Source organism: Zonotrichia leucophrys, chromosome 1A (assembly GCF_028769735.1).
Source record: "Zonotrichia leucophrys gambelii isolate GWCS_2022_RI chromosome 1A, RI_Zleu_2.0, whole genome shotgun sequence".
NCBI lineage: Eukaryota > Metazoa > Chordata > Aves > Passeriformes > Passerellidae > Zonotrichia > Zonotrichia leucophrys.
In genome coordinates, this window is record NC_088170.1 from 33,847,486 (window position 1) to 33,861,131 (window position 13,646).

Consider the following 13,646-nt stretch of genomic DNA (forward strand, 5'->3'; position numbering starts at 1 on the left):
TGGGTGAACACACTGCAATAATATCCAATTTTGGATCAGTGCACAGAACACCATGCCCTACCTGAAAAGCTCTCTTTTGGTCCTGATTATGTGCTCCTTCCCCCCACTTCTGACACCTTCTGTCCTCTCTGCTACCCAACAAAAACCACTGCTAACCCTAAGGTTTGGTTCAAAAATACAACAGAGCTACTCATCCAAAGAGGGCAAAGGGACATTATTTAAAAAAAAAAAAAAGTATCTCTATGCTGTAAAATAGTGCAGCTTTTCTGTATTTCAGACTGCCTAATCAAAAAGCTTCCTAGACTTTCTGATAAAGAGCCACGATAAGTCAATCCAACTGGAATATTACTACCTAGCAGAAAAAGCAAGGCTTGTGCACACTGTAGAAGGAGCTTGGATAGGAATCAAACGAGAAGACCATCATAAATGTCTCACACTTCTGCACAAAACAGAACATGTCATTTTTTCAAAGCCTCTTATGATCACAGAAAGGCAAACATTTATAAACTAGAACATATCACAAGTAACACAGCCAAACACCACGAAAAATTTGGAAGAAAATTAACCCACGCAGTTTTCTTAATCCCTTTCAAACCTCTGATTATACGAGAAAAAAAAATCTATTATGTCATGAGGATCCACTAACAGTTAAATATATTACCTTTGGGGAGTGGCGCTTCTCATAAAAGTGACTATACTGAAAAGGAATTTTCTCTGTCAACAATTTTGCTTCCTGTGCTTTATCAGACATTTCAGGCTTTTTTCCTCCTTCAGTGACAAAGACCTTTGTGGGGGGTTTTTTAACAGCCTACTATTGGAAGCCTTACATATCAAATGTAGCTAAGAGGAAACATTCCCTATATAAGACAGTTAACGGGGCTGTTTTCCAAGTCTGTGTTTCAGCACAGGCTGGAAGCAGTGAAGTTACATATTATGTTAATTCTGTATGAGATATGACTGAAGAGGCCCCATGCAATTAACTACACTGAGACATAAAGCATTAATGTAGACGAAATAATCCAGGTTACATTCATTTACATTGGTATAAACAGACTGAGAGCAAGATAACATCTAGCCATAGAAACAGGAAAAACTAGGTCATTCTGTCAGTATAAAGGTGGCTTAGCAGTATTTTATACATACACTGTCTTTGCTTCTCCTGCAGTTTTTTCTTAGAAATATTTACTAAAATCTGGGTTTTTGAATAACCTGGTTTTCAGACACTGCCAGGGTATTATTTCTATTGACAGGTCTCTGCAGACAACTCCACAAAGTCTGATTTTCAAAGCGTTCTCAGCACCTATACCCTTAAGATCAGTATCTTACAGAAGCCTCAAATTAAACAACCAAAAATTGACATAATCCATCCTATGTATTTTTTTAGCTAGTGATGCACCACTTTTCATGAGTAATGTCACTACACAAAACCTGTTGCAGTTACATTTTAAAATATCTTCAGCAAGTTATCTAAACTAGCATAGAACTTGGCATATAATGTCAACCAGTCCAAGGAAAACCTGGCAAATAATGTCAACCAATCGAAGGAATAATTCTCAAAATTTGAGTAGAAGAAAATTTCACATCCTATCTTTCAAGTAAAAACATAAAACAAACAACAAATTCTGAACTAAGATACAATTCCAATTACCAAAAGCAGATATGACAATCCAATCACGTAAAGACGTAAATTTACCATTAACTTCATGAAGTAGAGTATCATTAAAAAGTCAAGAATGAACATCAACTGCAGGTGTAAGATATGCTCAAATCTTCACTTGTCTTACTTTATCACAGAGCACATATATTTAAAGAAGAAGGCTCTCCTACTACAAAAAAACAGATCATTTTTATTTCTCCTTCCAATCCTAGTTTCTGAAATTGCCAGAAGACATAACATGAACACAGTTCATTCAGGAACCTATTTCAATATTAAAATATACTATCACTACGACTCACATGACTAGAATTTTAAAATGCTAAACACTTGCAAGCAGGAGTGATGAATAAAGAAAAATCTGCATGTTTTAGTGCTTACATAGTGAAAGACCTAAATGCATAAGGGGGGGAGGTGGAAGGGGGTGGGAACTGACACTGATCATCTTTAGGCACCTGAAGCACTTAAGAAATCATACCAGTGCTGGAGACATCTTACCCATTCCCAGCACCAGTAAGAAAATGCTCGGCTCCATCCCACAGCCAGTCTCTCTTCTTTCTTCACCATCAACTTTGTAATGCAGACAGGTATGAAAACCTCTTCAGTTCACTGATGCAAGAGAATGATTTGGAAATAAGTGCTTAATTCAACTCAAACTGTAATGCTGCAATACAAAAACAGTGGCTCTGATGGGCTGCCTCCAAGGTAATGTGAAGAGAGGTGGCTCTGTATTAAGATCTTCGGATTACCCTCTGAACCTATTTCTCTCTATTGGTTACAGAGATACACATTTTTTAAAAAAGGCACAATGCAAATCAGTCAATCTGGCATAATTCATATTTTAGATGTGAATAATTTATTTACTGAAAAAAAATTCATGTTTTATCTAGCCCCTCCTAGAAACAGATGATTAAGAAGAATATAGGTATTTTATTAAGATGCAGCTACAGATGAAAATGATCACTAGCTATCCATTCACGCCCAAATTAAACTTTCAACAGTGACAAACATCTAATGACTCAAATCCTTCAACTAATGTCTACCTCTTCCACTACCAGAAATATTCACAAATACCAGGAAGTCAAAACTTATTATGTAAGACCACCAGGAGCAATTAAAAAAAAGGTCCTTTTATAGAAAGCAGGTTTAGAGCACTTAATTAACTGCACTGAACACTTCATATTTTATACAAAAACCATACTCAAACACATTTTAAAATACTAAGTATTAGTAACTAAGCTGACTACCAAAGCATATCAAATCTGTATCTTCAGAACTCATAATCTGCTTTGTATCATTTCTAAAATACTAAAATTGCATAATTCAAGAAGCAAGGCATATAACTTCTGAAGAAACTAATTGCTATACACCATTATGTTGTTCCCCCATGCAGCCCACAAGAGAAAAAAAAAAAAGACTATGGTTAATAACCAAAGGCCACCTTCTGACTACATACGTTTTAAAGCTCTTTTTTGGGCTTATGGATCAAACATTTTTGCTTTGCAGAATTATACTGAGATGTAACAGAAACAAGCCTCCAAAAGACATTTAGGTTAACTGTATTCCCTGATAAACAACCCAGAATTACAAGCAGTAGGTTTAAAAATACTGTGACTTGTGCAAATGGGAACACTGTTAAGCTGTTGATCTTGTTTAATCCTGAAGGTAAATAGCATAAGCTTCAAAATATTTTTCTTCTTTGCCATAACCTATTGAATCACATTTACAGAGGTAATGAAACATTATGGAAAATCTCACATTTTTAGAATTGCCTCTGAAATTGCTTTACTGAATATTATACAGGTCATTATCCTCAAGACCACTCTGTCTTTAAATTTCACTACAAATTTCAGTGCGTTAAATCCAAACTGGCTTCAGTGATGCCAATGATCTCGCCTCTCCCGAGGTTCAAATCTTCAGAAACAAAACAAGAACCCTGCATAACTCCACTACTGGGCCCATTTTAAAATATGAATACTAAAGTTAAGTAATTTTTTTATTGTTGCATCTTCCAAATATTTTCAAACTCCTACTGTCGTTAATTTTCAGCTTATTAAGTTCAGTTTTAAAATATTATTTGCAAGAAAAAAGTGTAATTTTTAGTTTCCTTAGATGTCTCTCATCCAACACTAATGATTTCCACACCAAAAATCCTATTTAATTTCATAACTCACCTCAAACATGTACCCATACTAAAAATTAAGAATATATTGTGTAAGATAGATCAGTGATTGCTTCCACACTGTGCCTTATTACCCACAAGCAAATTAAGTTTCTGAGCTGCTGTTTTAAACATGATTTTTAAAAGACTTTAATGCAGCATATATGATTGATATATTTAGCAGCTGAGCACCTCCTTTCCTCTCTGTACACAGGAAGTTTCCCCTCCCATCTGCTCAGGATATTTAAAAAAATAAATAATTACAAACTGCTGTTTTTCCATCGATACTGCAGAAAGTGACTATTATTTACCTGTAAACATGAGAGTAAAGTTGAAGCCAAACACAACGTAACCTGCACCAGCTCCCTGACAGAGTCACAAGACACACGCTGGTACAAAGGCAGGAATGTGGGGATGAGAGCTGCAGCCAGCAAAGAGGAAAATCACTGCAGCTCTGAGTGATAGCGCCAGAGTTATGCCAGGTCAAGCTCTTCTATGGAGCAAATAAGTTATTCACGGGCAGCAGCAGCCCAAGCTTTGTCTCTCACACTCATACTGGAAGTCTTTAGTTTTATATTTGGGTTTCAGAGCAAACATAAATAAGGTGAATTATGAAATAGACACATGCTTTACAAGCAGATGTTTGAACCATTTAGTACGATATTTATGAGACAGCTTTAAGACTAAATAGCAGCTAAGCAGGCAACAAGCCCCCTGCACATGTAGGTACTCTGCTGCTGTTTATGACAACCAGATCTTGACAAAGAGAAAGGGCAGAGGAAGATGCACTGGCAATAAACCAATGACAGACCAAAAAAATGCCTTTTAATTTTCCCCAGTTAAATTATATAAAGCCACATCTTTTCTGGCCTACAGAGAAGATTTATGAATGCTACACTGAGAAACTCAACTTCATTTCAAGACATACAGAAAACTGATGGAAATATAACATGTAATCTATTATTTCATAACTGTTTTTCCTCCTCCTGTGTATTACTAATTATATTATTGATTACTATATTTTCAAAATAAAAGCTCTCCCTAAACCCCACATACTGAATACAGATCAACACTTAATATCTGTTCTGTATTATACATGAGGAACTATTCCAAACCTTTACAGAAACTAAAAGCTAATATTAATAGCTGCATATATTTAATTTAGTTATCAAATATAACTATTTTATTTTAAAATTTACTACACTGTATTCAGTCTTTTAAAGCCTGATATAAAACTCCACATAAAGCAAACAAACAGGAAGCTGCCACTTTTCCAAGCATCCATCCTGCGGTAATGACCCATTCTTCAGTATCTATTGTTTTCCTATTTTTCTGGAGTTACAGAAATAATGGGCAAGTTTCACTGACTTTCACTTTATTCGTGGCAATGCCCAACAGTTGACACTAAGCAGGTTTCCCAGGGCTTCTTCACCAACGTACTTTGACACTTTGGTGATGAGGAGCCCTCATCACACACGGTTACGTAACAGAAACTATTTATAGGCAGGCACTTGATTCACATTATCCACTGGGTTTTAAACCATTTCATATATTGTCACTTGATCTATCATTTTAGTTCTATGATCAAAATGCCACGTAAGAGCTAAGTAAAAAGTTTCAGTGACGCCTGTCTGCAATATCAAAACATACCACGTGAAGTATTTAATCTTATCAAGAGAACCAGACGTTAGCTTCACAAGATTGGTCCTCTATAAATATATGCTGAGCAACAGTTGTTTTCTTTGCTTAACCTCCTGCTCTACCAATATCCATTACTGTGCATATAAGCAGCTCCTAAAGCCACTGAAAGAAACCTCAGTTGTGCTAAAATCACGTAATTTCTCAGTGTTCTGAGACATACTGAGAGATATGGCCAGCATTTCCACTCCAGAAAGTGCCCTACCAACCTGTACTCACAACTTCAGTGACAGCTGTTTAACACCTTCAGGTTCTCTTAGGAAATGTCTCAGAGAACCACATATGACTATCAGCTGGTTTACTTATGAATATAGCAGTATTTCATGAACATCAACTTATTCTAAGAATATTAAATGCTTACATTTTCTTCAGCTTTTTTAACTGGCTAATGGCTTTCTTAGAATACAATTTCATCCTGAAATACAGCTAATTGTAATACTTGGTGACAGCATGGGTTTTCCTCATCACAGACTTTGGCCTTTCTTATCAATCATATTAATTGACCTCAGTGTCAATTTCTTTACATTTTTGTAAACTGGCTTCTTTACATTTTTTGTAAATTAACCTATAGACCATATGATTTTAATCCAAACAGTTTTCTCTCAATTACAGGACAATGATTTTGCTGATGACTAATATCCTTTGATCATTCCTAGTAAGCCATATTTAGCAAAGATACTAATTTCAGAGAACACCAAGTAACTGCAAATCTTACGAAATGTTAACTTTAATGACTGCTGTATAAAGACAACTTGCACATACCTGAACAACATCCAAACAAAGACACTTCCATATTGTAAGAACAGGAAGTCAGAAATACTTGAGAAAAGACATTTCTGAAAGACTATACAGGTTATGACAGTTGACTATGATATTACTGTCTCAGTACAGCTACATGCCTGCAAAATGCTCTAATCGACCAAGCAAAGAAGAGAATGTCATGATTCTGACAATTTTAACACAAACTGAAAGCATCCAAGTATCCTTACTGAAGCTGACAAAATGCAGAGTTCAAAATCAGAGAACGTCATGAAACTCTACCAAACCTTTAAAAACAGCAGCAGTCAGAGAAGGGAGTACAATTACGAGGTACAGATAATGAAATGAAATATGATTAGAGGGCACAGAGTAACATTCACTTAGGCAAAATACCTAGGAAGTTCAACCTAAAATCAGAGATGGGCAAGAACTGTAGCTAGGAGTGCAACTGAAAGACATGTCATTTCTTTGTTCTGGTATAGTAACACAGCCCTGATCATCTTAATATATGCAAAACTAGTTGTTCCAGAGATTATAAATTAAAAAAAAAAAAGGTCATAATCAAAACATAAGATACAACTGCCCTTCAGCTTACTGCATTTGCTATGTACTACTGAAATAATCAAGCAGAAAATTGTCCTGAAATTCAGAGAAGCTTTTCAGTATTGAGTTTAAAATGTTATAAAGTTGGTATTTTTCAGTCTTCTTAACATCATTTTGCCTAATTCTGCCTTACTACATGAAAAATTAAAATGTGACTTGACAGCTGTTTCTTCTGCTGCTGCATTGACAAATGCTGCTTTATCACGTTTCTTTTTTTCCCAACACTCGTGCTTAGGCATAGCACCCCTGATAAACTGATGTTTCCTAGTGAATGACATTTCTAATCCTTTAAAAGCAAGCACTACACCACAAAAGCCCAAATACCCCGTAAAGCACGGTTATAACCATTCCCAGTATCAGTGTGTCCATGGTATTTTATAACACAGCCAGGTACAGGGTATAATGATCTCCAAGGATGTGGCTGAAGTCTTACTATCCAAGGACTGAAGTATCAAAAGCTGGTCCAATGCAAATTACCTGATTTATGCACTTATTATGTTAATTGTTTTCCATATAACGCAATCACAAAACTAAAGAACTCTTTTGGTTTCCTTTCCCAATGTCCTCGTGTTCCAAGTTGGCAAATCAGCTCAAGTACAGGTCTTGTTTATGCCTCCTGACTATCAGTGGTTTAAACTGCTGTTTGTACATGTTCTAATTAGCCAGTTCTACTAAACTCTTGACAGTTGACATCACTGCTCAAGGAAGTTCAGGAAACCAACAAGTCTGGAAGAATTGCCAATCCATCGAGTTAGTAAAGAATGAGTATCTATGAATTTGTATTCAATACGGAACTATAAAAAGTCATTTTTCCAAACAAGGATTAACTTTCATTCTTTTTCAAATAAAAGCTGTCAAAAGTGCATCATGACTCTTCACAAAATACACAGGAAAAAAACCCATCCCATACCTCTAGTGGGTGTTACTGGAGAAAGCCCTGTTTCATGGGAAAAAATATTACCAGGGCCCGAAAGGGATAAATAACAGGATATAAAATATTCTGAAAGTTTTAAAAGACTTCTAGGCCTAGACTTATTTTTAAAAAGCAAATTGTTGTCTAGTGATTAAAATAAGTAAATATAAAATGCTTTTACCTCTATCATCCATGTTGCTACATCAGTATGTGAACAGGCACCAAAAAAAAACACCCCAAATTCCAATTCTTACACTCAGAAGACAAAAGCCACTGCCATAATTATGTGCATTGCAAAATAAGGCAGTGATGGCTAACAATACACTGGTTTAATTTGCTCTTTAGATGTGAACCATAACTGTCATGTAAACACTTGGCATTTTAAAAGCATTTTTACATGCTGAAGTTGTAGTGCATTATATAGAATTCTGAACTGCTACGATTACAGTGGTGTCCTCCATAGTTATACAAGGCTTGCTGCAGAAATAGAGTAAGGATTAGAAAGTATGCAGCTAAAAAGTTAAGATATTTGTAACTTAAGAACTGTAAGCCACATTTAGTGAGTTTCTAGCCCATGCTAGAAACGCTTTATAATAATTGAGCTTGATTTTTAAATATGATCTTGTCCATTTTCACATTATAACACATAATACATTCAATAAATACACAACTAGTATAAAACTAGCAGCTTCCACTTAACATGAAAAGAGAGTCAAGAGCGAACTCATGGAAATATCTTAATGTAGACTGTTCAATGAACCAGATTTCAACAAAGCCTTTCCCAACCGCACTTTTTAGATGCAATTACTCGAATATACTGCTGGACAGAAACTTAATAAGATGAGCATAACATTCTTTTTTTTTTTCCTAGCAGCAGGTAGTCATTTAAGAAATTACAAGATTTGTATGTTACTAGGCCATTCAAAAAATTCTGCATCCTTTTACTGTAAGAGCTCCACATCGTAACAGTAACACATGCAGACTGAGCATCTTAACATCCCTGTCATAAGCTATACCATATTTACACATTGCAGTGTTAGGCAGAAATTGAAGCCAGAGCCATTCAGGGGAAATATATAGCCATGATCTGTTTCTCAATTTAAATTATATTTGCAATTATAAATTAGGTATTTCACTAAACGCTAGTGGCATTTTGCATATTAAAATGATCAATTAATGCACTACATTCTTAGCCAAGCCTAAAATAAATGACTCCCCACATTCAAACTATAATTTGCTTCAGACATGGGCTTTAATTTGCAAACTCTTCAGTACGGATGTAGGCAGAACCCACCTCATGATTTGTGTAGAGCTCCAGCCTGGGTAAACACACAGCTACACAGCACAGTATGCAAATAAAAGGTATGAACCTCAGTGCGTTATCCTTCCTAAAGATTTTTTTTTTAAGTCAGACTTATTATTGTCAAAGCAGTATTTAAATTATGCCAGGGGAAAAAAAAAGCTTTCATCTTTCCAATTTAAGTGGCCCTTTTAATGCCAAGTCAACATTATAATGGTTTATCTATATTGGAAAATTAAATTCAGTTTGTTCTTTCAAACACAAACAATTTTAAAGGAAAATTTTCACCATGTATTCAAACATGTGATTTCATGTTTTCATATCTGTTACTTCTACATTAATTATTCAAAACAAACCTCTCTCATGTCACTTACAGAAGTGCAGATGTAAATAACAAGAGCTGTGTGTGAATATACAGAATTCTTATAACAAAGCAATATGGCAATTTCTTTAACATCTTAAGCACATAAAATACCAGATCACCTACTTCCTTTTTTTCCCAATTCTAATATGAAAAACAAATCCGAATCAGGTAGTAAGTCTAATTTCATAAATGTTTCCTTCTCAGTATTTAACCTTTGGAGATATAGTTTCCAGTTCAATTAATACAATAAAAAAGCGGGGAAGAGAGAAGTAATGGAAGAACGTCAAACCAGGCTTGCTCTTGCAGCTATACCGTGATACCTACAAGAATGTTGCAATTGATCTTCTGTTAAATTACAAAAGAACAGAAATTATTCACCAAAATTAAAAAAAAAAAAAGAAATGGATGCTTTTTTAATTACTGGGTTTGTATTATAAGCCAATTTTGCTCATAACACCGTAACACTATTAGCAGCCACTAGCAAAGTGCCAAAGACAGCAATGAGTTTAAAACAACTAGAGCCAGCTACCAAAATTGTTGCAGGAGAGACAAAGGGGATCAAGGTCAACATTCTTCTAGCGCAACAGCTAATCCACTCATATGAACACGGAATTGGCACGGGTGGGCGTAATAAACTTGCAAGAAATATAAAATATACACGATCCCATCTGATTTTCCCCGTCTTTTCGAGAGAACCATTTTGCTCTCATTGGTCTCAAGCCATTACATATCTGAGCGAGGAAGGGGAAGGAGGAGTTCACAGAAGTTCAGGGTCAGACAATGTTCACGTATCCTGTCACCTTCTAACTCGAAGCTCAGAGCAGAAGAACTCTTATGGCACGCATTGAAACCTACATATTTTGGGTGTGCGTGTGGGGGGAGACCTGCAATAGGAGCGATGTGTCATACGTGCGGAGGCTGCGAGCAGAAGAGCTGTCAGGAGAACGCTGCCTCGCTTGAAGAGGAGGAGGCGGTGGGGAAAGGACGGTGACGAACGCAGGATCACCAAAAAATCCGGCAGTGCTCAGGGGCTGCCATCCCCGGCTCACCCCTCCGGCCCGGCTTCGCTCGCTCCCCTCGCAGAGGGCTCAGCTTCTCGGAGCTGCCCCCTGGCCCCGCGGAGCCGCTCCCAGCCGCCACCGGGCAGCGGAAATCCCCCGCAGCCCGGCCCGACCCTGCCCGGGGGCGCCGAGCGGCGCTCCCCGCGCCCGGGGCTCTCCGGGCAGCCCCCGGCCCTCTCGCGGCGAACTCTCCGACGACCACCATCACTTCCCCCCTGCTCCGGGGCCGCGCTGTCACATCACCCCCCGCGACGTCCCACGCACCGCAGGCCGAGAGCCAACACCCCGCCGCGAGCCGGACCCGCACCCCTGGGCCGGGAGACAATGAGCAGCCACAACTCACCAGCAGCGCCGGAGCTTCGCGAGTCCGGGGGCGGTTCCTTTGCCCCTTCTCCTTCCCCTTCTCCTCCGCCTAGGAGCGGTATCCGGCCGCCGGGAGCCGAACCCCCCCTCCCCTCGCCGCCCGAGAGCCTTCGCCGGACCGCCGGCCGCGCTCCCTCCCCGAGGAAAGTCACTTTATTCCCCGCTCCAACATGGCTGCTCCCCCCGCCGCCGCCGCCGCAGCAGCAGCCTTCTCCTCGCCGCGGCTCCCCGCCGCCGCCACCGGAGAGCGGCCGCAGGCCGTGCTCGGGAGCCGCCCGGCCGGCCGCTGGCGGTGCCGAGAGCGTCACCCGAGCCGGGCCGCGGGGGTGTGCGAGGAAGGGGCAAGCCGAGGCGAGCCGGGCTGGGCTGCGCGTCCCCGCTGCGGGCTGACGCCTCCGCCCGCTCGCACTGAGCCAGCCCCGCCGGCTCCGGGCGCAGGAGGGGCCGCGGGGACGCCCGTGCGCCGGCGACACCTGGCGGCCGAGGCGGCCCCGGCTGAGCCGGCGGCTGCGCGGGGAGCGGGGGGGGTCAGGGCGGAGCGCGGGGAATGCCCCGAGCGGCGGCGCGGGGAGCGGGGGCTGCCGCAGCGCTTTTCTGGGCCGCCCTCCCCGCTGCGGGGGAGCCCGGCCGCGCCGAGCCGAGTGGGGCGCTGCTGCCGTTCGCCGATCCTCCAGCGGCCCTGCGCGGCCGCCTCCTCCCGCGGGAGGAAGTGGGTCTCATCGGCAGAGGCTCCCGGGAAGCCGCCCCGGGGCCCTGCTGGCCGTCCGAGGGGTCTCCCCGAGCCGTTTCGTGTAGGGCAGGGTAGAAAAGGGGCGTTTGCTCGCTTCATTTTTACCCGTTCCTTGGCAGCGTTTCCGCTTGGGTTTGCAGTGCGATTCAGCTCCTCTCTGAAGCATCCCCCTGCTCCCCCCTTCCTACGCCTGGCACGTTAATAACCGAAGTTAAGGGGAGCCGGACGTCTCTTTAGATCAATTGCTAACGCATGTTTTCCGTATTTATTCTTGTAGTGTTTTCTTTCCTTTGTCTCCTGCATTCAGCAGTGCTTGTACCATCCCCCTTGTCCTTCTTGTGATCCCTCTGACAGCGCCAACCGCGCTGCCTTCCTGCGCTTAGAATCTTGTTCCCCTCAAAGTGATCCAGTCTGTGTTTCCTCACTTCTCAGCCCTTTCCAGCCCTAAATTTCTTAGGCTTTATGTGTCACTGAACGAGACCTAGAAGGTGAAAGCTAGCTAGGTGAAAGCCAGGTGTTCTGCACTATGTTTTTTCACATTTCCATCACACAAAGAATAAGATCTGTCAGGAAGGCCAAATCTGAGCTGATTTTAGCGACATGGTTTTGAACGTAAAGTACCAGGGCATAGGTACACTTGGGCCAGAATTTGGAAAATGGTTTGCTTTTTTCTGTTTTCGACATCTGCTGATCCTTGCTGCCTACCTGCTCTCTTGCTTTTTTCAGTTCAAATTTGATGTCACGGGGCCTTTTCCCATCTCCATGCAGACCAGGGTTATGGGCCTTAGCTTCCCCACACTCCTGTGGATGCTGAGTGAGACAAAACCGCTTCATTCTGCATGCAGGTCTGTACTCTGCTGTGTCTAGGTGGAGACTGGAGTACATTTTCATTTGCAGAAGCAAGCCCCTGATCTTGAGGAACTCTGTGTGCAGCTTAGTCGAGCCAGGCCCTCTCCACAGTAGGGCCAAGGGGGAGCTGCCTTCACAGGAGCAGTGCCAGCTGAAAATTCCCCTGCTTCCAGCTCTGTTGACCCTTCCAACAACACAAGCAAACCAGAACACAGACAAGTATGTTTCCCAGTAAACAGAAGTCAATTTCTCTTGCCTAAAAAAGGAGCACAAGCATGAAACCATTTCTTAAATGCACAGAAATTCACTTTGCTCATGCTGATGTAAATTTCTAGTGAAATCGGTTTACGCTAAAAAGAAGTAAACATGACTCAGAAACAAACGTTCTATTTATACAGACTAATCATGATTACCACGGTATTTTTGCATGTTTTCAAGATGCTGGATAGCTACCTTACATTTGCAAAACTTGTGGGATTTTTAATAACACAGAGAAAGCAGACACTTGAGCTTTGAACTTTCTGGTAATGCAAAGATACCCCTTACAGATCTCCTTTAAAGCTCAGGACCTACCAGTTCCTGCTAGACCTACCAGTTCTCCTGATCTTTGAATGCTAACTAGATGATGTATGTTTTGTTTTATCTTATTCAATTTGAAGGCTATTTTGGGTACATAGTAACATTAGAAATGATAGTGTGCAAGTTTATAATGTGCATGATTTGTAAAACAAGCTTCTGAGACAGCACAGTAACGAGTGCAGCATGTCCATTTACTGCAGCACATCCAAGTAAAGGCTGTTCCACCTATGAAGTACAGAGGGAACGTGGGTTGGAAGTTTATATATTTTATATATTAAAAATATCAGTAAAATATGTTCGTTTTACTTGATTCATAAGTCCACTGTTGATACTTCTGTTATTACAGGAAAAGTAATTATGGCAAATAAAGGAAGAAACTTAAAAAATGAGCCGTTAGGATGAGTCACCCAAGAAATAAGGGGTCAACACTATCTGTAGTGTAATTAGAGTATTTTAGGGTTTTCCACTTGTAATGGGAAGAATTATGAATTTTTAACAGGGAAGAGTTTGTAATGGTAGAACACTTGATATCCATTTGGCCTTTGTATCTGCCACTGCCTCATGACCTCAGACGAAGATTTTCACATCTGGGCAAAAGACAGTGCAGAAGGA

General features: G+C 40.6%; 1 protein-coding gene across 2 annotated transcripts in view; it reads right to left on the reverse strand.

Moving 5' to 3' along the window:
• Window positions 1–11,299, reverse strand: part of CDK17 (cyclin dependent kinase 17) — a 90,965-nt gene extending 79,666 nt beyond the window's left edge. For both annotated transcript variants that reach the window (XM_064702105.1, XM_064702104.1), the window contains exon 1: window positions 10,857–11,299. The gene's annotated coding sequence lies outside the window, so the exon portion shown is untranslated. The remainder of the gene's footprint in view (window positions 1–10,856) is intronic.
• Window positions 11,300–13,646: the final 2,347 nt, after the last annotated feature.